This window comes from Dermacentor albipictus, chromosome 2 (assembly GCF_038994185.2).
Source record: "Dermacentor albipictus isolate Rhodes 1998 colony chromosome 2, USDA_Dalb.pri_finalv2, whole genome shotgun sequence".
NCBI classification, from domain to species: domain Eukaryota; kingdom Metazoa; phylum Arthropoda; class Arachnida; order Ixodida; family Ixodidae; genus Dermacentor; species Dermacentor albipictus.
In genome coordinates, this window is record NC_091822.1 from 116,586,558 (window position 1) to 116,614,312 (window position 27,755).

General features: G+C 43.8%; 1 long non-coding RNA gene across 1 annotated transcript; it reads left to right on the forward strand.

Annotated features, from left to right (window-relative positions):
- The first annotated feature begins 1,139 nt into the window (after positions 1–1,139).
- Positions 1,140–27,402, forward strand: LOC135917841 (uncharacterized). The gene is made up of 3 exons (XR_010569429.1): positions 1,140–1,240; positions 6,062–6,122; positions 27,239–27,402. It is a non-coding gene; the product is annotated as an uncharacterized lncRNA (long non-coding RNA).
- Positions 27,403–27,755: the final 353 nt, after the last annotated feature.

Sequence of the window (27,755 nt, forward strand, 5' to 3'; positions counted from 1 at the left end):
AAAACCTTGTAGCATCGATAAGGACTTGTAGCATCTACTTGCTGTCGGTGCGTCGACTCGAAGAGAGAAGAGGATGATGAAGCTGCGTGTGCTTGGTGTGGCCCTTGTTCCCCGATCGCCATATGTTCGCCAGAGTAAGTGTTAAAATATATGTTATTATGTAGTGGGGCTGAACGCGTAACACCATTTCCTACAGTCATACAGTGCATGTATCCGAGCTGTGCATTATCGGGTCCGATCTGGTTGTATTTGATATGCGATTTCGGTTTTTGTATGTTTTGCTGTTGCCTTCAGTTGCATGTATTACAAACGTCTGTATTATGTGATAAGTGCGAAACAGTGCATATTTTTTTCTAGAACGTACACAGCCAGCGGTGAAACCGCTAAAGGCCGAGAAATATGTTTGTAAATAAGCCAAACAATCACCATCCTCTTGAGCGATGTTTTTAGGAACACATTGTCGGGTACATTATTGAACCTTTTTATTTTTATTCATTACTACTTAACTGAAGCAGTCCTGGTTAGAATTAATCTAAAGCTCTCCACTGTGGTGGCTCTCACAAACGTTTTATTACTTTGAGCCCTTAAACACAGTTAATCAACCAGCTCTCTGCTGATATAGTTAGCACCTTACACCATGTTATAGAATCTAATAAGCTCCTATTTTCTAGTCCCTCAATCCAGGTGAAGCAATGTACTACGGTTCAAGCAACTGGAGATGTGACTGAGACAGCTGCGGATACTTTGCACTATAGTGTTACTTATTGTGATCTGATCTAGTTGTTGCATCTGCCCTCCCCACTGACCACCACAACACCACTTCACTACGTTTGAACTTTAAATATTTCTAGGAGTTATTAATCTCGCTCTCTTGTTTCGTACACGTTTGCACAAGGTGGTTTTCTCTTGCCTGGCGAGAATTTATTGCATCCCTCTCGACATGATGCAGAACAGCGGTGCCTTTTGGGCAATATGGATATCTTTAAAACACGCACCTGCGGCTACACACAGTGGTACAATACGCTATTGTTATGTCATGAGACTCACGCGGGTAAAAAAAAAATATTGGTACGTTACAAGAATTGCTTTTTATTGATTTCACACTATTACTATATAAGAGCGTAGAATTTTCACGCAGTGCCAGGCATCTTTTGTCCAGAACACGAGCTGTGTCAAACCTTACGATGCCTCCACTCAATATTCTGGCGATCGTCGTCATTTCAGTTGCTATCACCTCCATGTACGTATCGCAACATTCGCAAAATGTATTTCATTGCGTATTTGCGTGCTTCAGTAATACACATTCGAAATTGAATGTTGGAATACCTGAGGCAGGAAAAAAGCCGCTGCCTTTGCATGCTCTTTTTGAGGGAGCATGCCCGCGAGGAGCAGGGAGACGAAGTGACGTTGGACAAGAAACGGACGCTTATTTCTTTGTAGTATGGAGTCGTCATCTCAAAAGGCAGCTCCAAAGTGAATGCTCTTGAACAACGCGCGCAATGACTTAAAAATAACGCCGCTGACTACTCCTAAGGCCAATTCGAAACGTCCGTGAAGATCTGTGTTCTTATCACAAGATCGTTTTAACAGAAATGCTCCGAAAACGCCAAACTCTACTATTCTTGTATTCTTGTACACTTAGTATTCACCGATCCTAACAATAAATAAATTATCACTAAACCAAAGAAATCCGTAAAAAGAAAATTGAATTCTATTTACACATTGGGAAGTATTTCTTTTTGGTTACTGTTGTTTAAGATATTGTGCAAATGTTGCTTGCCGGCTCGTTTCAAACTTCTCCACTACCATAAATGCTGACATTGCTACAGATGCTATACAGCAGAAGTTCTGCAAAGCCACGTGAAAAACTTCTTTAAATATTATTTCAATTTAGAGCCCTAGAAATTTTCACGTCATCGTCAACGCTGCCACAGCTGCTTAGTTACTTCTTTATTTTTAACAAGTTCAGTCCTATCGGCCTGTAGCACGAGGGGGAGGGAACGGAACATTGTACCGGTTGATGCAAATAATGGGTACATAAAAAAATTCCATTGGCTTCTTGCGTATGTGGCAGAGTCGGCTTTTTAACGTAATAATATGGGCGGGGGCCTCCATCTAGCTGACTAGAAGGCATCATAGTGACTCTGGATGTTCGTCCTATCCAAACGTGCGGTTCATGTTTAATGGATCCTTGGACATCTAAGTGAATGAGAAACAAAGCACGTCTAGATAGTTTTCGGCATATAAAAATGTGGCTTAAACTGCTTCGTTTTAAAGTGAAGATAATTTATTATAGATTATAAAACAGCGCGTACAGACACAGGCCACATAGAGGTATAGAAAGCAGCGCGCCCGTTCTGTGCCCTCTTGTGCCCTCTGCCCTCGCACATCTTAATTTTTTGTGGATCCGCACGAATTAGCCCTTTGTGCTACGTCTTTAAAGTGATTATGTCCTCTAGGTAAAGCTGCCGCCCACAGCACGCGCGTTTGCCCGTTCGTATATCTTGGCTTGCGGTGGTCTCGCCACCGTTCAAGGGTTGTAGCTTAATCATCGACAGTATCACGAGGATGACGCTCGATGCTATTAATCAATAATGAAGGCAAGCATCCTCAGATGCCGGCATGAGTGTTCCTTCCCCACCTGCAGTGCACGCACGAAGTCATGCAGTGGGTTTTCCATCGGCACAAATACTCACGCACAGACACCTTCGCACGCGGACGCGATTATTCATGTTTTGTAGTTTTGTGCATGTAGCTCTCGGGCCTCGAGCGACAGAAATGTTTTCACTGCCAAAATGTTAAGTTTAGAGGCACGCCTGGCATGTTTCAGGCTCTCTGGCATGTACATTTGCCCCGTGGTGCCCCGTAAAATAGGGCTGCAGTAAAATTATGTATGCATTGTACAAATACTCAAACTATAGCACCAGTTTCGAGATATCGGTCCCCAAAATGCGCTACAAAATGCATCGCCGTTCTTCTCAATAATATTAAAAAGTCTCTTCAGTCATTGCGGGAACACTATAACACCTAGGCATTTGTTACATCCCAGGCTTTCGGCAATGTGAATTCTGGAATTGTCATTTTTGTCAGCGTGTTTGTTTACTAAATGTAGGTTGCTTTAGTATTACCTCACTTTATTTAATGAATTGCTACTCGCGTCGGGAACCTAATAATTAAAATCATAATAGTGAGAATCATGATTAAAGCACCTGACTTTTGAAAGAGATGAATGCTCTGGAGATTGAAGCTCTATTAGTTAGGCAGCTGATAGTTACGGCATGTCATTGAAATGCCTTCCGGCTCTTACAGGAATCCGTCGAAGAAGCCGAACTGCGTCTAGGGATTTTGGTTCACACGTCAGGTCGTCTTACCACTGTCGTATTTGGTCTCATTAAAAGCCAAACTGGCCACAGACTATGCATCCTATCAGCGTTTGAGAGCGTTAACGGGTATGAAGAAAACAATATATATGACAAGCGATTGTTTGTAAATGCATATTGAAAAGAATGCCCTCTCCGAAAAAATGATAACCAGCGCAGCCAGGGACCCTATAAAGCAACACTATTCCAATGTGTTTTTATTCCAATCTCCTGGCGTCAAATTTACGTAACCGCCGATGCAAACATCGGGTCGTGACCCGCAGGGTTGTCTGAACTGACCAATAAAACGATCTCCTCGTTTATAGGAGGCCACTTTTGCTTTCTTTAAGAACGAATAACATTGCCTACACTGAGCGGCTTGTCCTATCTAACTGGCTGACAAGAGGCGAGGAGCATCTTCAAGTGCAGAGGGATTCAATGGGACCGAGCCAGTGGACTGAAATTCAATAAACGGATGAAGAGGGCTGTGCCGGCGTCTGCGATTGGTCCGCTTTCCCTTACTTAGCTTGTGGTGGCTGGTCGAAAATCACAACGGCATGCAACGGAAGGTTAAGAATGCCGCTAAAGCACATACTCAACAAAGAAGAGTTGGCAGACCGAGATCGTAAACGTGCCGAAAGTGTTCGAAAACGTTACACTGCCACGAAAATAGTTTTATCGTACGCAAATACACCCATGCTTTCCGGTAGATGCGAGTAGCCAGTGGCTGAGCGATCGGCGCCAGCCATCTTTTATTCCTTTTGGAACGGGGCAGCCTGCGACTATTCCAAAGAAAATTCTGTTTTGTTCGACATATTAATGCATTTTAACGCGCACACGTCACTTTGAAGCGGTGAGTTTTCGCGGTTTTTTGACGTCGCATGACAGCAGCTGAAGTGGTTGCAGCCCGAAAACGTTCATTCAATAGTCGAGGGCTAATGGATAAAAGGCGTCGAATAAGAAATGGTTATTTTTGCTTTTCTTCGGTTCATTCATTCATAATCAGTGTGTACACGTGATATAAGATGGGAAGCTATCGCGCTTTTCGTGACGTCCGGTGACAGACAGACGAACTAGGGGTGGTCCAAAAAAATTTGCCCTACTCGCTGAGGGCTGATTGCAGAATCGGAATACAAAAGTTTGGAATAGCTTTACATTATAGCGCCCCAGTATAATGCGCCCATCCCCATTACATTAATGTCCGTATGAAAAGCTAAATCAGTTTATCGCACACATTATTGATATCAATCTGTCAGTGTGAAATAATTAGCGAAAAGAGCTTATCCAAAGAGGTAGAATGCCCAGTCATACACGAATATCCAAACATCGCATATGTCCATGCGCGAGGCCTGTCTTAGAACTAACTTCACAAATAGGATAATATAAGCAGCTTGCAAATATTTGCAAATGGAAACTTTCGTTGCAATTCGATATGCACCCACCTGAGTACCTACTACTTTGAATCTGTCTGTTGTTAGTGGCCATTCCGGCTTCATACGAGCAGCTTCTGAATACTTGCTTTAGGATACCGCGCCACTTTGTTATAGTCATGTCTTCACTAAATGCTGCGTGAAGATAGACGCTCGCAAATGGGAGCTTGTATTTACTAACAATTGTTTTAATTTTCCACCATTGGTATCTTTCCTTATTGGCACGCATGAAGTCATGCCCACGTCATCGGCCACTCTCGGAAATAGATTGTAATTATAGAATGGAAGAAAAAATGGTCAATATAAGGTATTTCAAAAGTAAACTTCAGTACAGCAAAAAAAAGAACAGCTACGAGAATTGGGGGTGTCAGTACTTTTACTAGAAGCTCTTTTTTCACAAGCTACACATGAACTGGCACTTTGTCATGATGGAGCATACAGCACTGCCGTCATTGTGTTCCTGTGTTATACTGCTCGAGAATATTACTTAAGGCAGTTTTATTTAGTCCGGATAATACTCGACACAGAATTACTTCTGTCTTAGGCGAAATTCTATTGCGAGCGATACTTCGGCAACCTTTCAAGAGACGGTGGCGCCTTTCGCGAATCAAGGAGAGGAATGCACGTTTTAAATAAATATGTCTTCTTGTGCATTGTAGCCTTAGCTTAATACACAACTTCGGGTAATATTTCTTCAAATTTGCTCGTTGAAGACATGGAAACTAGTGCCGGATTATGTAAGACATGGCGATGTGAGAGGATAACTTCATCATGCAGTTGCGACCTAATGAGTATCTTATAAACATTCTGAAAAACGACATATATCCATCAACATCTTCGTAGAGAATGCTTTAACCATTGACAAGCAAGCTGAGGCACTGCGTGTTCAGGAACTCATGAATAAATGACAAAACATTAAATTATGGGGTTTTACCTGCCAAAACTACTGTCTGATTATGAGGCACGCCGCAGTGGGGGACTCCGGAAATTGGGACCACCTGGGGTTCTTTAACGTGCACCTAAATCTAAGTACAGAGGTGTTCTCGCATATCGCCCCCATCGAAATGTAATCGCCGTGGCCGGTATTCCATCTCTCGACTTCGTGCTTACAAGCCCAGCAGCATAGCCACTAAGCAACCATGGCGGGTGAATAAATGAAAATAGCTTGGATATTTTACTTGGTGTATGCAGCCTAGGTTTACCAGATTGTGAATGGTGCGTGTCGTACGTAAACGGATGAAAACAGTGTAATTATTTTTTTTGCTTTTTTAGAACGCACAGCACAGGACACACGCGGAACAGCAACACTGGTACCTGTACTGCTGTTGGGAAGGTAAGATACTTGATAGCTGCTAACTATATGGAAACAGCACCATCCGACATCAAACTATTGGCCTGTAATAGTTTTATACGACCCAAATTAGCATATTCAAGTGCTGTGTGAGACTTTCATCTAAAGGAAGACATTCGGAAACTGGAAATGGTGCAACGAAAAGGGGTTCGTTTCGTCTTGAGGTTGTTTTCCAATACTCGCTGTAGAAGGCTAAATAGATGGCTAAGCAGACAGTGGCCATCTTAATTCTCGTTCCATTTCTCACGAAGGTGTTCAAGTAGACAGCTTCGCGAAGGCAGCATCGAAGTCGAAAATGATGCAGGCTACCTTGCTTTCCAAAAAAAGATGGCGGCTGAGCAGGACGCTTGGAAAGCCAACAGGAAGGTTGTCTGCGCACAAGAAAACGTAGATGCTCTATTCTTTAACGTAAGAACAGAATAGAATAGAATTTAATGTAGAATATAAGACGCCTTTAATGTAAGCTACATCGTGTTTTTCATTGGTTTGCAGGCGCAGAGACTTAATATACCGAAAGAAATTTGTGCTTTTCTCAACTTGTTCTTGTGGCCGCGAGGTGGTGTCACGTCGCAGAAGAGTGTTTCGTACGTCTTCCAGATTTATTTATTTATTATACCCTCAGGGCCAAAGGCATTACAGAGAGTAGTGGGTAATATAGGTTACAAAGACAATAAATACAATACAGTGAAATTTGTTCGAACATAATTTCAACATTCTTCAAAATAAACAAGGGTTGTTAGTGCATCACGAAATCTTTGATTACCTTTAATGGCTGCAATATCGAGAGGGAGGCGGTTCTATTCGACAGATGTCTGGGGAAGGTATGACTGAAAACAAGCTTTAGTTTTTCACTCTTGGATGCAAACATTGTGCCGATGATCAGTGCGATGGGAGATGTATTCCGGTGGTGAAATAAGATCGTCATGTAGCGTGACGTGATGATATACATTGCGGAATAGAGTGAGGCGACTGATTTTCCGGCGAGATTTTAAAGATGGGAGAGAAAGGTAAGTTTTCATGGCTGTGATACTTGCAGTACGGTTGTAATTTGAAAAGATGAAGCGAACGGAGTTATTTTGTATAAGTTCGAGAGAAGATACAAGGTTTTCATGCCAAGGGTCCCATATTGATGACGCGTATTCAAGTTTAGGTCGTATTAGGGATTCATAAAGTAGGAGTTTTAAGGGCGAAGGAGCAGCAGAGAAGTTGCGACGTAAATACCCTAACATGCGATTAGCGTTATTGGTAACGTATTCAGTATGGGAATTCCATGTTAAGTTTCGTGATATATATACGCCTAGATATTTATATTATGCGACGGAATCAAGAGGAATGTCATTAAGACAATAAGAAGGTGTGTTAGAGCAACGAGAAACACGCATGAACTTACATTTGTTAATATTTAATCCCATTTTCCAAGTTTTGCACCAGTTAGAGACCAAATTAAGATCGGTCTGGAGAGTATTAATGTCGTTGAGGTTACGTATTTCACGGAAAATTGTACAGTCGTCAGAAAAAAGGCGGCTGGCAGAAGACAGGGTGGACGGGAGTTCATTAATATAAATTAAAAATAGAAGTGGTTCGAGGACGGATCCTTGTGGTACACCAGATAGCAAGTAAGCAGTGAGGCTGTGCCATTAGTGAAAACAATCTGCCAGCGGTTGAGAAGGAAAGATTGAAGCCATCTAAAGACATGTGGATCAAGATTAAGATGACTTAGTCTATAAAGCAACAATTGATGGCACACTTTATCAAAAGCTTTCGCGAATTCTAAAAAGATGCAATCGGCGCAACATGACTGGTCAAGAGTGCAATCTAATTTATCAGTGACTGACAGTTACTGCGTTTCACAGGAGTATGTTTGACGGAAACCATGTTGCGCAGAAGAAAAAAGAAGAGTTATCTTCAAGAAAGGTGGCGATGTGTTTAAAAATTATATATTCTACTAATTTGCAGCACATACTAGTGAGTGAAATGGGGCGATAATTTGGGGCAAGTGCTTATTACAGGATTTGTGAAGTGGGGCCACCTTCCCCATTTTCCAGTCGTTAGGGAGGCTTGATGAATCGAGCGACTGCTGGAACAGTTTTGTTAGTGTAATTCAGCTAAAAGCGCAGGTACTTTTTAGGAATTTACAACTAATTTCATCACACCCCGGAGATGAATCGTGCTTCAAAGACTCGATTAATTTAGCATTGCCAGGAGCATCAATAGTTATTGGTGACGCAATGGAAAATCTGTGATACGGCATATCTGGAACATAAACTGTCGTGCTTGAGGAAAAGCTTTCAGTGAATGTTCTACTCAAAGTGGCAGCACAAAGAGTATTTGGGATTGTGTTGCCGGAGGTTTGTCTTGCAACATAATTAAAGGGTCGTGTACAGGGTATATAATGCGCCAGAACTTTTTAACGTTTGTTTTCAAGATAGATGGTAAAGTAGAAGACAAGAAATTGTTTTTTTGCAAGTTTCAGCGTTTCGCATGCTTAAGATGGCTAGGAACTCTTTCTATTACGTGACCTCGAAGCTGTCTCGGCTTTCTCCTTAGCTGTATACGTACACTTTCTCTGATGCTGGCCGAATCGGAACACACCCTCAATGCCTACCAGGGGAATGATTTCCCGACAACGCTTATGGCAACTAACACTATTATTGTCTTACAGTATCGAAGAGTGTTTACTAATGTTTCCCCACTCGCTTTGCTTCCATAAATTTAATATTGGTCCTGAAAGCTACTTAAGACGCCGACATTCTAGACGAACTTTACATGCGCATGCTCACACCCTTGAACTGTACGTCGCGCGCACTATTGTTTTCATTTGTTCCTTTCTTTATCGGGCTATCAACGCTTCACCATCTGAAGCCTTCCTGGAAATGAATAGCCCTGAATTTGAAAATTACCTATATTTTTCATGATGACCGCAGGATTCAAACTCTGATGGCTGTCAAATGAATGTCTGTGATTAGTGCTTTACTGTGTTGCGCGACTTTTACCTGTATATAGTTACTATTGTGTGGGCTGCTACTCAACCATGTTTTCCCCACTTCTAATTTTGCATATTGTTTGAATTTATATTTAGTTTTCTTTGTATTATGCAACCCTGCTTGGTTTAAGGACGGCAGCATGTTCCAAATAAATAAATGAATAAGTAAATAAATAAATAAATAAACAGGCTAATTATTTTAAATAACTAAATAACTGATTAATTAATTAATAGATAGAGTCATTTTTGAGATTGTTCAGGGTTCTGTTCGTATCTGGCGCTCGCTGCGGAAAGTATGTGCAATCGCTAGCATAGCTTTGGAGATCATGGAAAAAGAAGAAATGATTTAGTTCCGTCCAGTGCGACAGTGAATTCTCCTAGCAAAGAGACATACACTGCACTGTTCAAGCTTACGTAGGTTACTGTAACGTTCAATTTCAAGTCGCATATGTAATGGCTTCCAAAAATCGGGGGGGGGGGGGGGCAGCATAATTGAAAACATTTGGTTACGTTTGTAGACGAGCTGAGGTATGAATAGGCAACAAGCGTCATGATTACATCATCGTTTATAATTTTCAATTTTAATTGCTACCCTATCAATCTGCCATTTACTGGAATGTTCAACATTAGAATATCGACTAGGTTTCTTACGAAGGTTGCCACTTGCGCACAGTTCCACTTACAATAGGAAATATTCCCATTATTACCAAATATAAGAAACTCGTATATCCAACTAGCATGTAAGGACATTTAAAATTATCAAATAGGCACCGCACCCGTTATATAAGGTCCTTCAGCTAACTTGTGCCAAGGCTTATAAAGGAAATAGCGTGCGCTACGCGAATGCTACCAACTCAGTATTGTGCATCCAACTCTTGCAAGTAAGAGTATCTTATACACTTTAAGTTTATAACAACTATTACTAAAAATAATCAATCAACTTTTAAAGCAATAATTTATTTACATAACTTCTTATAACGAAGTCATATACGCTATTGAAGAATATCCAAAATATTCATTTCTTTTATGGCAGCTGCACTGGCTTTAGTTTTTTCGGGCATTGAAGGAAATTTGACCACCTCTCAACAAGCACCACATGACTGGGTGCTTGGCCGCTGTGATATTAGGGCTGTGCGTATCCAAGACGGAAAGATGGGTCGTAAGCAACGGAGATGCACAAAGGACAATGGTCGTGGCTTTGTCTTTTGCGAAAACGTTTTTGAAATGGAAACGTGCAGTCAAGAATGTATTTCTCTGCCAGCGTGCAGGCAGGCAAGATTCTTTTCCTCTCATGCACCCGTCACTCGTTGCCCCTCGGGGCCTTTCGGATAATTTCAACTACATTGGGAATGAGGAGGAAGACGAAGTGATTCTTGAAGAGACCGCTGTTCCTTCGCGCTGCAGTATTTTCGGCTTTTTCCCGTGTTTTACTCGGAGACGCTGCTCCCATTGCCACGATAATGGAAGTGGAGTCGGCAGAATGCTGACGCGGCGTGACTGCTTCGGCACATAACGGCTAGAGGGACAGAAATTGCCCTCCTAGTCAACCCGACACCTGACCTGTGTAAGGCTCGTGGTTAAAGGTGACTGCCTACCATCACATGTAAAGGTTCGCCACTTTCGGCATGTGGTACGACCTTTCGTACCCAAACCACTTCAGTGCAGAAGGTGTCAAAGAATTGGACATGTGAGTGCTGTCTGCCGAAATACAACGATATGCCCACGGTGTTCCGAACAATAGGACACGGACACTTGTGCAATAGAGCTCAAGTGCCCAAATTTTCAAGGCTCGCACGCTGCATCCTCAAAAGATCGTCCACATCTAAAGAAAGAGCAGAAAGTGTTGAGAAAAATAGCCAGAGAGGAATCGTCACACAGAGATGCTTCTGCAGCGATAAGGCGACATCGCTCCCGGAAACGAAAGTCTACGAAATCCTCTTCCGGTTCGAGGGAAATGTCTCGTCTGCCGACGCCGCCTCCTGTTCCATCTATCTCCAGTAAGAGCACGAATGCCAACGAAAAAAGCGGCCATTTGCTATTCATGCTTCATAAAATGAGGTGTGACCAGCACTGCCAAAGACATGCCACGCGCCAGAGCCACACCACATGATTCGCCACTCAAAGTCAAATGTCACTACAGTTGACCAAATGCGAGACAAAGATTCACAAGTGATTGCTATACTCAAATCGCTTACGAATGTCATGCGTCTACTAATAACAAGCATGGACACTCCGGATGCTCGTAGCGCACTGCAAGTACTGGACGCGCTCACTGCAGTACTTGAAAGCAACGCATAGCACCATGGTCCGCCCCTCGCTGCCCTTCCACAAAGATGTCAAGCAAGCATCCCTACTGCAGTGGAATGCCCGTGGACTCAAATCGAGAATTTCAGATTTTAGACATTTTGTCTTCGAAAACCGTTTTCCCATCCTAGTAATTTGCGAACCGAACGTGCAGAATGTTATACGCGTTTCCGGGCATGAGGCATGAAGCGGTATGAGCCTTCGAATAGAAGATGAAGAAGCGCGGGAACCGGGGGGACAGAGGAAGAGGAGAGGGAAGTGAGAAATAAATGTAGACGAGATGGACGCCAGTTCCACAGCAATGTTTTAAGTCTACTGTGTCCTTTAACTAGGAACGCTACAATATTTTGGCGCAGCCGACAACTGACTCCAACATGTGGGTGACATTTTTCCTCGAGGAGACCTCTGCAGAGAAGATCATCTTTTCGAGATACCAAGCTCAAGACGAACCAGCGGTGGAACTACCTCGCGAACTCAACTCGGCCGACCTCGTGAACCTGGTTTTAGAGAAGGCTTCCATAGACATTGCTGAACTACGTCGGAAGGGTGCGGTGAAAGTGAACTTGCGTCTGGCGATCTTCGACGAATTAGTTCTTGAACCCATGCGTCGAAAGGACTCTGCATCACGGTCTTCGACAGAAGAGGTGAGCCTCGTTTTGAAAGCTCTTCAGCTACAACAAGAACAGATGGCGCAACAAAACCAACTGGTGACGTCACTTATAAGCTCTCTAAACGCTGAGAAGCCGGCGACTAAATTTGTCGAACCCGATGCTTTCGACGGCAAGTCTTCAAGCCCAGAAAGTTGGCTTGAATTCTATGAATATGCGGCTGGGAAGAACAAATGGCACTCTAATGAGGACAAAATTACCAACATGCGTAGTTATTTAAGAGGTGTTGCACGTAAGTGGTACGATCTGCACATTATTGAAGATGTTGGCAACTCTTGGCACCAGTGGAAGGAAAAATTCTTGAAGACATTCCGAAGCAACCCAGTGCAAAGATGGGACGCCGCACTCAATTTCAAATTCAAGCAGGGCTCCCCCATCGAGTATTTCTTTGAAAAACGCCGCCTTTTAAAGCTGGCTGAGCCTATGCTTCCTCCTTCTGCCATAGTAGCTCTAATAATGCACGGATTGCCCGCGGAAGTCCTGAAGCTAGCGCAAGCACGATCACCTAAAAGTGCCTTCACGACATACCATCTACTTCAGACGAAAATATAACCGCTGGCTCAAGCAGTCGCTTCAGACGGACAGGCGCGGATTGGTCAAGCCGCAATCCGCGAGAACCGAGCCGCCTTGCAGGCAGTACAGAGAGCTTGGGTTGGCGTGCTCCCAGAGGTCGAGTGAATAACGTCGACAACGACCCTGTCCCCATACTTTCAGACGCTCAAGAGTCTCCGACAACAAAAAACTAATAAACAAGGGTGATCAGTCCGACCCGATGACCACAACTGAGACTGTTTATTTAACTTGCTCTAGTTTACTTCACATTCCTGTCAAAGTGGGAAATAGACATATGATGGCTTTGGTTGACAGCGGTGCTTCTGTGTCTATAATAAATGCCAAGCTGGTAGATTCAAGTCACCTGCATAGTGGAAGAGTACTACGGGTGCAAGGGTACGATGGAAAAGTGACAATGCATAATCAGTGGGCCTCAGTAAACATCGAGTTCCAAGGTCATGAAATAGAAAGTGACGTACTGGTGATAACGGGGGTGACGTACGACTTTCTGCTATCCAGACCAGACATAAAGAAACTAAAAATCAACGTATATTGGGACGATGCAGTTTTAGTGGAAGGACTATCAAGGGAAGAGACACAGCCAGATAGAAAAGATAACCTGCGAATTGTCAAGTGCGCGGAAGATATTGCAACGACCTACCCTGAACTGGTATGCGTAGGAAGCTATCCACAGGAGATGAAGTCGCACAAGGTGCCTTTCGAACTAACTGACAAGACCGTCATCCGAAAATCACCTTATAACATGTCACGAGAACGTAAGATATGGTTGAAGAAAGAATTGCAGGAGATGCTAGACGCCGATATAATCCGGCCTTCGGTGTCACCCTTCGCTTCTCCCATAACTATTGCGCCGAAGGAAGATGGAACTTTCCGACTGTGCACAGATTACAGGGTTCTCAATCGCCAGACAGACCTTATACCATTTCCCATGCCGAAGATAGACACGATTATAGATGAGACAGGTGGTTGCCGGATTTTTTCACGCATTGACTTGTGCAAAGGTTTCTGGCAGATCCCGCTAACCGAAGAAACAAAAATGTACACTGCTTTTATCACGCCCTTTGATCTGTACGAGTATAACCGGCTTCCTTTCGGCTGGAAAAACTCGCCAGCATGGTTCCAGAAGATTATGAACGAAGTCCTGAAGCCTTTTCTGGGTGTCTTTTGTAACGTGTACATAGACGATATTATCGTCTTCTCCAAAACAGAGGCTGAACATCAGGAACACCTTTCTCAGGTATTAAATGCCTTGAGCTTGGCACAACTCAAGGTTAATTTTAAGAAAAGTGCATTCTTTCAAAGAAAAGTTGTGTTTCTTGGAAGAGTATTTGATGGGACTACCAAAAGCACGAAACAAGAGTCCGTCGAGAGAATATCCCAACTGGTTAAACCGTATGACGTCCACTCATTGCGTGTGTTTTTGGGATTAGCAGGACATTTCAGACCTTTCATAAAAGACTTTGCTATAAAAACAAGATGCCTCACGCGCCTAACGCAGAAAGAAGTTCCATTTGAGTGGGATGAGGAATGTGAGAGAGTCTACCGTGATCTGGTGCACAGAATCTCTGCTGACCCTATTCTACGCATACCGGATTTCACTTTACCCTTTGAACTGAATACCGACGCCTCACATTATGGAACAGGTGCAGTCTTGTACCAGAAATGTCCAGAAGCATCCGGCCGAGAAAAGCGACATGTAGTAGGCTACTACAGCTACACCCTCAAGCCACCTGAAATCAACTACACCACTACTGAAAAGGAAGCTCTTGCTGTCCTTAAAGCAATTCAGTACTTCCGTACGTACCTAGAAGGTGCGAAGTTTACTTTGTTCACGGATCACCAGGCACTCACTCATCTCTTGAATATGACCCAACCTAAGGGACGTATCGCCAGATGGGTGAACTACTTGCAGCAGTTTGATTTCACCATCTCCCACAGACCTGGACCCCTTTTGACTGATGCAGATGCATTGTCTCGACTGATGATACAGGCCAATAAAGAACAATCGGAAGAAATCAATGAAGTAAAATTGTGGGAAGGCACTGAACAATTAATTTTTATGGCAGGTCGCTATCAAGTCCCGCCAACGCTGGTTCCCAAGGTGCTTTATTTGTACCACGATAGCCCAGAATCTGGAGGACACGACGGATTTTGGCGCACCTACAACAAGCTAGTCAAGAGATTTACGTGGCCTCACATGAAAGAAGACGTCAATCAATACGTTCGTTCATGCCACATTTGTCAAGTCAACAAAGTGAAATACAAGCAGCCTACAGACGCCATGATAATACCTTGCCACTCGAACGTGCCTTTTGAAGTTATACACCTGGATTTTGCCGAGCTAAATAAGAAACGAGAAGGAGTCCGAAAAACGCAAGCTTTTCTTCTGGCCATAGATGAGTGCACCAGGATGGTCGCGGCACGGGCAGGACAAGAAGATGCGAATAGTGTCATCGCCCTCCTCCACCGGGATATGTTTAGGACAACCAGGAAGATCGTATGTGACAACGGACCAGCGTTCAAGAGTGAAAAATTAGCAAGATGGGCTCGAGACCACAATATATCAATCAAATTCTGTGCACCATACCATCCCGCGGCGAATGGGCTTGCAGAGCGTGCTATACGAGATGTGAAGCAATACATCAGGATGTACGATAGTTTCCCTGGTGGATGGAAATGCTCTTTAGAAGCAGCTGTAAGACATCACAATCGCTCCTACACCAGTGGCTTGGGATGCAGCCCGCAGTTCGCTTCTTCAGGAGAGACCCCTATTCTTCAAGCGGACCTTGAACTGGGGCTGTTAGAAAATCTCAAGATCGTCGAGGAAAGGAAACAAAAATCACAGGAGGAGAGGTACCGTAAACGAATGAAAAAAAATTTTGACAAGAGACATTGCTCAGCTATCCCAGACATTCAAGTCACCGACCTCATCCTAGTTAGGAAAGGAGTAAGAGAATCCAGTGCCAAATTTTATGGTCCTTACTCTGTGACAAAGACAGCCACTCAGAAAGGAATATTGAAGACTGTGTGGTACATTGGTGAACGGGGCTCAGTTGAATGTGCTTCGATTGGAAACGTTTTCAAGTATTACCCCAGGAGGGGTTAGCAAAAGAAACCTGGAAGGGTGAAGCGGTATGAGCCTTCGAATAGAAGATGAAGAAGCGCGGGAACCGGGGGGACAGAGGAAGAGGAGAGGGAAGTGAGAAATAAATGTAGACGAGATGGGCGCCAGTTCCACAGCAATGTTTTAAGTCTACTGTGTCCTTTAACTAGGAACGCTACAAGGCATTCATGTCCTCCACCTATGGCGGTGTGAGGAATGGTAATCGTATATACTAGATGTGATCTGACATACGTGTTGCACCCAGTCCCAACTCACGACGACAACCAGTACGTTTGTTTAATTGTGAAAACGAATAAACTTACGTTCACAGTCATCGTTGTTTTCATTGCTCCTTCAAGCGGCTTCGACTCTAAACGACTGCACGACGTGCTATCAGTGACACCCGGCCCTACAATTCTCACCGGAGATTTTAATGCTCACCATCCGCTTTGGGGGAGATTGAAGATTGACTCCAGGGGAAGGGGACTAGCCTCCTTTGCCACACAGCACGACCTTTACTGCCTCAACGATGGTAGTCCGACATATTTACGCGGGCTTACGTACAGAAGCTGCCTAAACTTGACCCTGGTTTCTCGGCGTCTTGAAAGAAACGTGCAATGGTTTCCAGACATTGAATCACATGAAAGCGACCATATTCAGACATACCTGAAGGTCAAGGGACTATCTAAATACTCCTCCACGACCCTCCGGCGCATTGATTGGTCGGTGTTTCGGTCGCACATGGACGGAGTACGTGAGCAAGGGAACCATTCAAGTCGGGAACACGAAATTCAAAAGGACATGCAAGAGGCTACGCGCAGTTTTCAGCCTTTCCCGAAATAGAAAAAAAATTTGAAGCCAAACTGCAGCGGCTACGAGCAATTCGTCCATGGGCTGAAAGAAGGTACCGGAGAACCAAATCCATCCACGATCTCCGAGAGGCAAGGCGGACGCAAAAGAACATTCAACGCCGCATCGACGCACTACAATCTCAAAGATGGAAACGTTTCTGCGGGTCGTCGGATCCACGTCAGCGATCATCTCCGATATGGAGAACCGTGCGTGGACATCGCGTGTCCCCGCAACAGTGTGTTCCTTTCAAATCCCTCGCTTTGCACCAAGGTCGCAGCGAAATTGACATTGCTGAAGAATTTTGTTCAAGACTTGCCAGCTTGCTGCTCCAACGCGCATTTACACCATGTACCCCTCCTGTGCCACGAGATTCCCGCATAGATGTAATGTTTTCAGTGGAGGAGCTTGAAGCAGCGCTGGCGACTTGCAGGCGCTCTTCCGCACCTGGGCCGGACGGTGTTACCTATGCGGCGCTCACCAATCTTCGGCAGAAAGCACGACTCATGCTGCTAAACCATTACAACGAGTCTTGGCGCAAGGGTTCGGTTCCACGTGAATGGAAATGCAGCCGCTTTGTTCCACTTCTAAAACCTGGTAAATCACCGTTAGATTTGGCATCGTACCACCCCATCGCTCTCTCGAGTTGCATAGGGAAAATAGGGAAAGAATGATTTTGACGCGCTTGGAATGGTACCTGGAAAATTACATGTACCCAGATGCTATGGCTGGCTTCCGGCGTGGGCGCTCATTCATAGATAATGTCATCGATTTGGTCACGTTTGTTCAGCATGAAAAACGTCTGAAACGACTCACTGCGGCATTATTCCTTGATTTAAGAGGCGCCTATGATAATATGGCACATTATGCAATTATAGATGCTCTGATTGAAGCCGGAATTGGTGGCTGCACTTTTCAGTGGCTGTGCCGTTATTTCACCGACAGGCATTTCTTCATGATGACCGAGGAATACGCCACGACTCAACACGAAACGGTCCGTGGAGTACCACAAGGCGCAGTACTGAGCCCGACGCTATTCAACCTAGTGCTAGTTGGCCTAGTCAGATGCTTGCCCATACAGTTCAAGTATCAATATGTGCCGACGACATTTGCATTTAGGCGTCTGCTGTAACGCGACTTCAGGTACGAGCATGGTTCCTAAAGGCAGCTGCGTTAACATCACTGTACTTGTGAAAACAGAACTTAGAGCTGTCTTCAGACAAATGCTGCCTTGTTACATTCACTCGGAAGGCAATGAAGCGTTACTCTGTAAGTGTCAATGGGCAAGCAGTTGCCAATATACGGAAACACCGCTTCTTAGGGGTAATTATCGACCGTGACCTACCATGCAGCCAGCATGTTCCATACCTAAAGAACAGGTTAATGACAATAATACATGTCCTCAAAGTTCTCGGCGGAAGTTCAGGGGGCACATAGGTGCGGCCAATGCTGCAGCTTTATAATGCCTTGTTTCTCGGTTTCGCAAGATACAGCCTTCCTGTGCTTGGTAAAACCTGCAAAACAAACCTGCGTGTACTCCAGGGACTACACGCTCAAGCCCTAAGGACGTGTCTCGGTCTTCCGAGGTGTGCGTCTACAGCGGCAATGATTCGCATAGCTCAAGGTCACCCAATATCAACGTACTTCATAACCGACGCTCTCAGGACGCTTATTCGGCACGTTGCCCGACTACCTTCTCACCATCTTGCCGCTCTACCCGCAGAAAGGCCACATGCAACTTTCAGTCGTATAATTGTCGCCAATTGTACCTCATTGCCATTGAACTGCGTGCCTGCAGCAAGTCCATCCTCACTTTTATGGTGCCTGCAAAGACCTGAAATACGTCTCATCATCCCAGGAATCATGAAGAAAGCCAACATGCCGTCGTTTAGCCTGAAGCAAGCCACATTAGAACTTTTACATGAGGTGAACAGTGGCCGCGTACACGTTTACATCGATGGCTCAGTCACATCAGGAAGTTCAGCTGCCGCTGTAGTGATACCAATAAGATCCGTCAAAATACAGCTAAAAACGTCACCTGTATCATCATTGACAGCTGCTGAACTGGTAGCGCTGCGCGCAGCTCTTTATTTCATCCAGGAGGAACCAGCCCATCCATGGTCAGTCTTCTTTGATTCCAAGGCAGTCCTACAGAGTGTACTCTCAGCACTGCGCCATGGATCACATGAGCAGCTCGTCGCAGCGATCACAGAAGTCCACAATCGCATAGTTGACGAAGGACACGATATAATACATCAGTGGTTGTCTAGTCATTGTGGAATACATAGCACTGATCGAGCAGACGCAGCTACCCGATATTCCCATGACAGCGTCAACTGCGTTTCGAATCCTCTTTCGAGAGCCGACGCAGCGAAAAAACTTTCCGCACTTGCGCGTGACCTGACATTAGGTCAGTGGACTTCATCTGAGTTCACACGTGCACGCCTTCAGACTCTGCACCCTAATTTACTGCTTCGTATTCCGCCCGAGCTTCCACAACGTAACTGCACCCTTCTAGGCCGTCGATGGCTTGGAGTAGCATTTTAAAATGCGTACCCTTTTCTTATCAGAATGGCTAACAGCCAACTTTGTGACTTCTGCGGGTGGAATGAAACAATCGAGCACCTTCTTTGTCAGTACTCTCGTTCCAACCCGCAAAGAGCAGTCCTCTCAGCCACCCTAGACAAATTAGACAAGCGCCCTTTGACAGAAACCAAGGTCCTTGGAAACTGGCCTACGTGAACATCAGCGTGATCCGCTATGAAGGCGCTGCTGCGGTACTTGAAAGAGACGGGACTTTTTGACAGATTGTGACTGTACACTGTGTGACGTAGGATTGTACGGTGACACTGTGTAAGATTAGGAACGTCTTTGCGGGCTGCGTGACAGTGCCCATGAAAACAATTCGTGTGTACGTGCGTGTACGTGCGTGTACCTGCGTGCATAGGTTCTTTTTTCCTTTTTTTTTAATCCTTCTCTCTCTCACCTATCGCATCCCCTTGCCCCTCGCCCAGTACAGCGGAGCCAAACGGAGATAATCTCTGGTTAACCTCCCTGTCTTTCTTTTGCTTTCCTCTTTCTCTCTCTCTCAATTTCAACTACATTGAATGAATAAATAAACGCTCTCATCTGACTGCGTTGAGGAATATCACAATTTCTCTTCTAAGTGATATGAGTACTTAACTGTCCCAGGGAAACACAAACCACGCACCTAGCCAAGCCGAAATACCGCACGAAGAAGCCGTTGACAACAGGCGCTAGCAGTTCAGTAACAGCTCGGACCAAATGAAACAGGATAGACCACCCTATACGATGAAATATTCATCTCATCACGCTTTGATGTCTGGAGAGATCTTTCTCCAAAAGCACCACTTGGGAGTGCATGAAGCGACTAATGAGATGGCGACCTTAAAGCGCAGCAGTACACAATTTTACTGAAGCACTGGCTCGCGCCGTCATTCCCATACTCGTACTACATACAGTCAATGCGGGAAGCAGACAAATGAAACGGATAGCACACAAACGAGATTTGACAAGAAGATGGCTGCGAAAGGGCACATATGCAAGTTTGTATGCGTTATTTGGCACTCATATAAAACTGGTCATCAGAATGAAGTACTGAGGTCAACAATAACGTCACCTTTCTATGGGAGGCTCATATTACTCATATTTGTGCACATTCATTTAAGCAACTAGGTTTCTTTAGAAATCTTGGCAGCGCACTTGCGGCTTGATCCGTCGCGAGGTGAAAATGGCGGACACTATTATTATTAAATAATGATTGCATCTTTAATTCAATTAACGTTGTTAACATAGTTCATTTGCCGCGTTGCTGCTCTCTGCGATCTAGCCTTTGAAACGTCGCTCTCACTTGCGAAATCGAACAATTAAATTATATGTCAGACTAATAAAAGTAGCAACGCGTGCTCTTCTAGATCACAGTGAAAATTATTGTTTGACCGCTGATAAAAGTGCGCATGCACTATTAAAGAAAGTAATCATTTTCACTAACTAAATACTAACACGTTACTTCCCCCAAAATATACTACCTTCTTAATAAGTGCAGGTAGTAAAATGATGGTCAATACTTTCACTACCTGCTGAAGCTAGTAAAAAAACACTAACTTAGTATTAGGTAAAGGCTACCTCGGTAGTGCAGTTACTAACGCAATTGAAATATAATTACCAATAATTACAATAAGGCCTATTATATTTATCCGTGGCGCTTGCAGCGACATACGAAGTCGATGGTATTGTAAAAACATCAGGAAGTAAAATAATAAATGTATATAAAAAATAGAGAACCGCGTCCTTTCGCTATGTATTAAGGCATAAATTAAGGATTTATATACGTAATGCTTACCCGGGACATCAAAGCGCACTGATTAAACTTAACAATCTGCTTCATATCTCCAAGAAGCAACGATACGCAAGAACACAAAGAACGACCAAGGTGCTACGCAGCACTTACTCAAAGAGCCACTTCAAGAATAATTATAGCCCTAGTTTGAGGTAGGTCGTGTTGCACCGGTTAGCACGCATGTAATTGGTAAGATAATCAGAGCTTTGTGCCCAACTTTCTAAAGCCTACTGTCTGCTTATATTTGTGCTAAGACCTTGTACACGCTAGTCCATGGAGCATAATGAACAACACTACAGTTTATCTCAGTTTTGTATAAGATTGTCACAATTCGAGGATAATAGGCCACGGCCAGACGAAGTATAGCATTCACTTAGTAGTTACATAGCAAAAACTACTAAGAATGCTTTATGGGTAGTAAAGGCAGCGCTTACTAGCTTAACTAGCCCCTGGCTAGTACAGAACGATTGAGCAAGTAGTAAAGTACGTAGAAATTTAATGAACGCGTGCATTTACTAGCCATTCAGCAACATTATTTTTAAGAGTGTGCAATCGCCACGTAGCTAGTTATTTGGAGGTCAGATATGCAAAAACATAATATTACAGTGCCAGTGGGGTAAAAATTACTGTGGTGGAAAGTTCGCGTTCCGGGAAGCTTTCTTTTCGGCTTCCAAAAATATAGATGCTTTGGTATTTGATGGCACGGTGGCACATGTGTGCATCAAGGCGATTAGCATCCTTAGCCTACACTGGTTTATGTTATTCGCAATAACATCGACAGCCAACGTGAGTTGGTTTCTGCTTGCATTTTCTCCCAACCTCTGCAATCCGAACTTCGAGAACAATAGAAAAGAAACATTTGAAAGCAAGATTTCAAATATAGGAAGTAGAGAAATGGTAGTAGGAAGTACAGAACACATTCAGGTATCGAATATTCTAGGTTATGTACAATGAATAGGCAGCGTTATGTCGATGGAGAAGGGTAAAAGAAACGCCGAGAAGGTTAAGGAAAGAGAGGTCGACACAGTATAAGATGGAGTGACTGGATAAGGAGGCCGCAGGGTCACGAGGGGACCGTTTGACCAAGGACAGGAGTAGATTGAATTCCGGGAGAGAAGCTCTTGGTCTGAAGTGGATTATCTTGCGGATGATGTCCGATAGTGTGCGGTGCAATTGAATGCGGGGTTCCACTCTTAGAGGGAACAACGAGTCCCCTTCTTGCGTCCAGCAATGCCGTAGGGCAACTTGAAATGCCGTCGAAATCGCAGGTGGTTGTGTGCTCCCACTGACAAAGTCCGAATTTGTTCCATGCCGTCAGAGCGTCAGAGCGCGAAAAAAAAAGAAACGAAAGAGAACGCAAATAGGTAATCTCATGGCATGGTCCTTTCGGTAAAAAGTTCATAGGCTCTAGCTTTCATTCAATTATTTTATTTAAAGATACCTTACAGGCCTCGAATTGAGGCATTGAGTATGGGGGGCAGCACATGGAAAATGCACAGAATATCTGACATCTATGAAACCGTATCAGTTTAAAAACTACTCCGCACGTGCAACGGAAATGAAAAAGAATTATTTTTTGACGGTTCACTAGGGAAAAAAAGAAAACATAATATAATAGCAAGGAATAAATCACAGATTGTTTTCAGTGAAGTCGTGTAATTAGCAAGACCAGAGTGTCAAAGACTAATAATGATTAAAAAGAAAAAAACAGAAAAGTTACTAACGCGAAGTTCCAAGGGAATGGTAAACATAGCGACATAACGATAATAATGCGACAATAAGCTGTAAAAGATAGTGCAAGTAAAAGAAAGCATTGTGTGCCAACCGTAAAACTTCACATTTCTTTAGTCATGTATTCAGTCACGGCATCACGGAATGAATCGTAGTTGGACCGGCATGCAATGCTGTCCAGGAGCGAATTCCATAATCTGAGAGCACGAGGATTCGTAAAGATTCGTCGGCAGAGTAACTGAATGCATTTGTGGAACCGTAAAGGCGGGTATAGCTAAAATGATTATGAAGCATATGTGACGTGGAGTAGGGTCGTTTCAAGCATGCGGGTGTTCGAATGGAGTGATGGAATTTGTGGAACAGTGATAAAAGGGCAATGTCTCGGCGAGTGCTCAAGGATTATAATGAAAACTTGACTGTTATTTCTGTTTCACTAGACTGGTAGCTGTAATCGTTTATGATGAAGCGGCTTCATCATCATCATCAGCCTGGTTACGCCCACTGCAGGGCAAAGGCCTCTCCCATACTTCTCCAACAACCCCGGTCATGTACTAATTGTGGCCATGCCGTCCCTGCAAACTTTTTTATCTCATCCGCCCACCTCACTTTCTGCCGCCCCCTGCTACGCTTCCCTTCCCTGGGGATCCAGTCCGTAACCCTTAATGACCATCGGTTATCCTCCCTCCTCATTACATGTCCTGCCCATGCCCATTTCTTTTTCTTGATTTCAACTAATATGTCATTAACTCGCGTTTGTTCCCTCACCCAATCTGCTCTTTTCTTATCCCTTAACGTTACACCTATCATCCTTCTTTCCATAGCTCGTTGCGTCATCCTCAATTTGAGTAGAACCCTTTTCGTAAGCCTCCAGGTTTCTGCCCCGTAGGTGAGTACTGGTAAGACACAGCTATGATAAACTTTTCTCTTGAGGGATAATGGCAACCTGCTGTTCATGATCTGAGAATGCCTGCCAAACGCACCCCAGCCCATTCTTATTCTTCTGATTATTTCTGTCTCATGATCCGGATCCGCAGTCACTACCTGCCATAAGTAGATGTATTCCCTTACGACTTCCAGTGCCTCGCTGCCTATTGTAAACTGCTGTTCTCTTCCGAGACTGTTAAACATTACTTTAGTTTTCTGCAGATTAATTTTTAGACGCACTCTTCTGCTTTGCCTCTCCAGGTCAGTGAGCATGCATTGCAATTGGTCCCCTGAGTTAGTAAGCAAGGCAATATCATCAGCGAATCGCAAGTTACTAAGGAATTCTCCATTAACTTTTATCCCCAATTCTTCCCAATCCAGGTCTCTGAATACCTCCTGTAAACACGCGGTGAATAGCATTGGAGAGATCGTATCTCCCTGTCTGACGCCTTTCTTTATTGGGATTTTGTTGCTTTCTTTATGGAGGACTATGGTGGCTGTGGAGCCGCTATAGATATCTTTCAGTATTTTTACATACGGCTCGTCTACACCCTGATTCCGTAATGCCTCCATGACTGCTGAGGTTTCGCCAGAATCAAACGCTTTCTCGTAATCAATGAAAGCTATATATAAGGGTTGGTTATATTCCGCACATTTCTCTATCACCTGATTGATAGTGTGAATATGATCTATTGTTGAGTAGCCTTTACGGAATCCTGCCTGGTCCTTTGCTTGACAGAAGTCTAAGGTGTTCCTGATTTTATTTGCGATTACCTTAGTGAATAGTTTGTAGGCAACGGACAGTAAGCTGATCGGTCTATAATTTTTCAAGTCTTTGGCGTCCCCTTTCTTATGGATTAGGATAATGTTAGCGTTCTTCCAAGATTCCGGTACGCTCGAGGTCATGAGGCATTGCGTATACAGGGTGGCCAGTTTCTCTAGAACAATCTGCCCACCATCCTTCAACAAATCTGCGGTTACCTGATCCTCCCCAGCTGCCTTCCCCCTTTGCATATCTCATAAGGCTTTCTTTACTTCTTCCGGCGTTACCTTTGGGATTTCGAATTCCTCTAGACTATTTTCTCTTCCATTATCGTCGTGGGTGCCACTGGTACTGTATAAATCTCTATAGAACTCCTCAGCCACTTGAACTCTCTCATCCATATTAGTTATGATATTGCCGGCTTGGTCCCTTAACGCATACATCTGATTCTTGCCAATTCCTAGTTTCTTCACTGTTTTTAGGCTTCCTCCGTTCGTGAGAGCATGTTCAATTCTATCCATATTATACTTCCTGATGTCAGCTGTCTTACGCTTGTTGATTAACTTCGAAAGTTCTGCCAGTTCTATTCTAGCTGTAGGGTTAGAGGCTTTCATACATTGGCGTTTCTTGATCAGATCTTTCGTCTCCTGTGATAGTTTACTGGTATCCTGCCTAATGGAGTTGCCACCGACTTCCATTGCACACTCCTTAATGATGCCCACAAGATTGTCGTTCATTGCTTCAACACTAACTTCCTCTTCCTGAGTTAAAGCCGAGTACCTGTTCTGTAGCTTGATCTGGAATTCCTCTATTTTCCCTCTTACCGCTAACTCATTGATCGGCTTCTTATGTACCAGTTTCTTCCGTTCCCTTCTCAGGTCTAGGCTAATTCGAGTTCTTACCATCCTGTGGTCACTGCAGCGCACCTTGCCGAGCACGTCCACATCTTGTATGATGCCAGGGTTACAAGACAACATGTGGACGTGCTCGGCAAGGCTTGCTCTGTCCTGGATCCGCTCTAGCGTTTCAGTGAGGTATTTCTGGTGAAGGGACCAAATGGGAGATGCATACTCGAGCTTGGGACGAACGAGAGTCAGGTAAGCTAGCTTGTGAACATATGAAGCAATATTTCTTAAGTTTCATCGCAAGTACCCCTACGAGTGGGAGGCGTTAAGTGAAATGAATGTGATATGCTCTGTTCAAGAAAGATTCGATGTGAATAGAACTCCTAAATACTTATACTGTGTTGCGGTGGCAAGAGTGTAATTAATAATATGGTAAGGATACGGTGAGGTTGCCGACTTCCGGGTAAACGACATTACTTTGCATTTTGAGGTATTTGAAGCCATTAGCCGCTTATTGCACCAGCTAATAATTTGTTGGAGGTCTTGCTGAAGAACTAGATGATCATCTCAATTTTTGTTTGGCGATTAGTTATGCAGTCGTCGGCGAATATTCTTATAGTGGAAGACAAATTTTGAGGTTGGTCGTTAATAAAGATTACAAAAGCAAGGGACCGAGGACGCCACCCCGTGGTACACCAAAATAAACGTCTGTTAGGAAGGAAGAGTAGTTATTTGCAATAGTATTCTGCTGACGATTAGACAGAAAATTACGGAGCCATAACAAGATAAGACCGTCCAATTTGAGTCCGAAGAATGTTGATATTAGGCTACGATGTTCGACACGGTCGCATGCCTTCGAAAAATCAAGAAACGAACAATCAATTTGTAAACTATAATTTAAGTTAGTGTGTAGGTCTGTTGTAAATTCAAATGACTATCTCGCACGAGAAGAGAGAGAAGGAATTTGTTTGTCTCAAGATGTCTGTAAATCTGCGAAGCGATAATATCTTCGAGCAACTTGCAGGGGATGCATGTCAAGGAAATGGGACGGTAATTTTCACAGGAGTTCCTGTTGCCATTTTTATATACAGGTATAACTTTCGCCATCTTCCAATCTGCAGGAAGGTGGCCAGTCGCAAGTGACTGTCTGAATATGTGAAAAAATATTTTACTTGATATTTCGACCATATTCCTTAAAATATTTGGACTTATACCATCTGTACCACATGAAGAAGATATCTTAGGCTTATTTATGAGAGATGAGACGCCTTCCAAAGTGACTTCAACAGGTTCCATGCATTAGTAGCTTAATTCTGAAACAAAAGGCATATTTGGCATACTATAACTATAGGTATATTTGGTATATTTGGTAAAAGGTATAGTTCTCAAATATATGCTCTAGAGCTACGTCATGGTAACCTAATTTTTATACGCACTCTTGCAAAATGGGTTTTGTAGCTGGCCATTCTAAATTCAGTGGGAGAAAAAAACTTTGAAGCTAAGGTTGTTTATGCTTCCAAACAAGTAGACGTTTCAGGAGAAGAAGAAGACAAGGCAGCACAGTTGCGGATTTGCAGTTTCTATTGGGAACAAAGTAAAAAATGTGCTGCACAAGAACGACACTCACGCTTCAGTGGTGGCTTTTAGCTTGTGTTTCTCTGAGAAACAACCAAAATATTAACGACACGCAGTGTGCGAAGAAAGCGCCACGGATGGTCAAAGATTGCTTCGTTCCGCCACCACGAATGCAGCTCGCAAGCTCCTCTAACAGCTGTGTTAGCTAAAAAAAAGTGCAGGTGCTATCCAGGGTGAAGTAAAAGAACTATGTTTGCGAAAAGGATGAAAATAAAATGTAGGTACCTTGAATGCAAACAATTTATTATTTCTGTAATTCGGTGCAACCTTGGAACATGCTTTTACATTGTGAAGGCTGTAATTCTACAGAAGGTTATATTATGTACTCTAATAACTTCTTGTTTTTCTCTGCGCTTCTAGTATTGCCTTACAGGCGACAATAGCACTGAGAAGTGCCCGGATGGTTGCGAGTGTATCGTCATGGAAGCGGAAGGAATCAACTCTCAACAAGGAAATTGCTCTAATCCAAAGACATTGCGATGATCTTTTTATCCGGACATGAAATAAAGTCTTTCAATATTACACCTGCGTTAAGTATATGCCAGAGTTCTGCTTGAAGACGTCACTCAGTTATTACTACTATTGTTCCCGTTCTGCTACGGACACATAGCATTGCTGAAGTTCTGAAACAGAAATTTAACTTTCCTCCTTTTTTCTCAGAAAACTAATATTCAGCCTCTATATTTTTGTTAAATGTATACTCTGTTACACCTTTGTATTACTAGTATGTAGAGGAGGAGGAGAAACATTTATTTAACGAAAGAAACGACAAGCAGGTGTCTTTCTGCTTGTGCGGGAGGCGCCCTTAGTCCAGGGCTCCTGGGGCACTTGCTGTCTCCCGGGACCGCCGCACCAGTTGCTGCTGGTTACGAGCTAC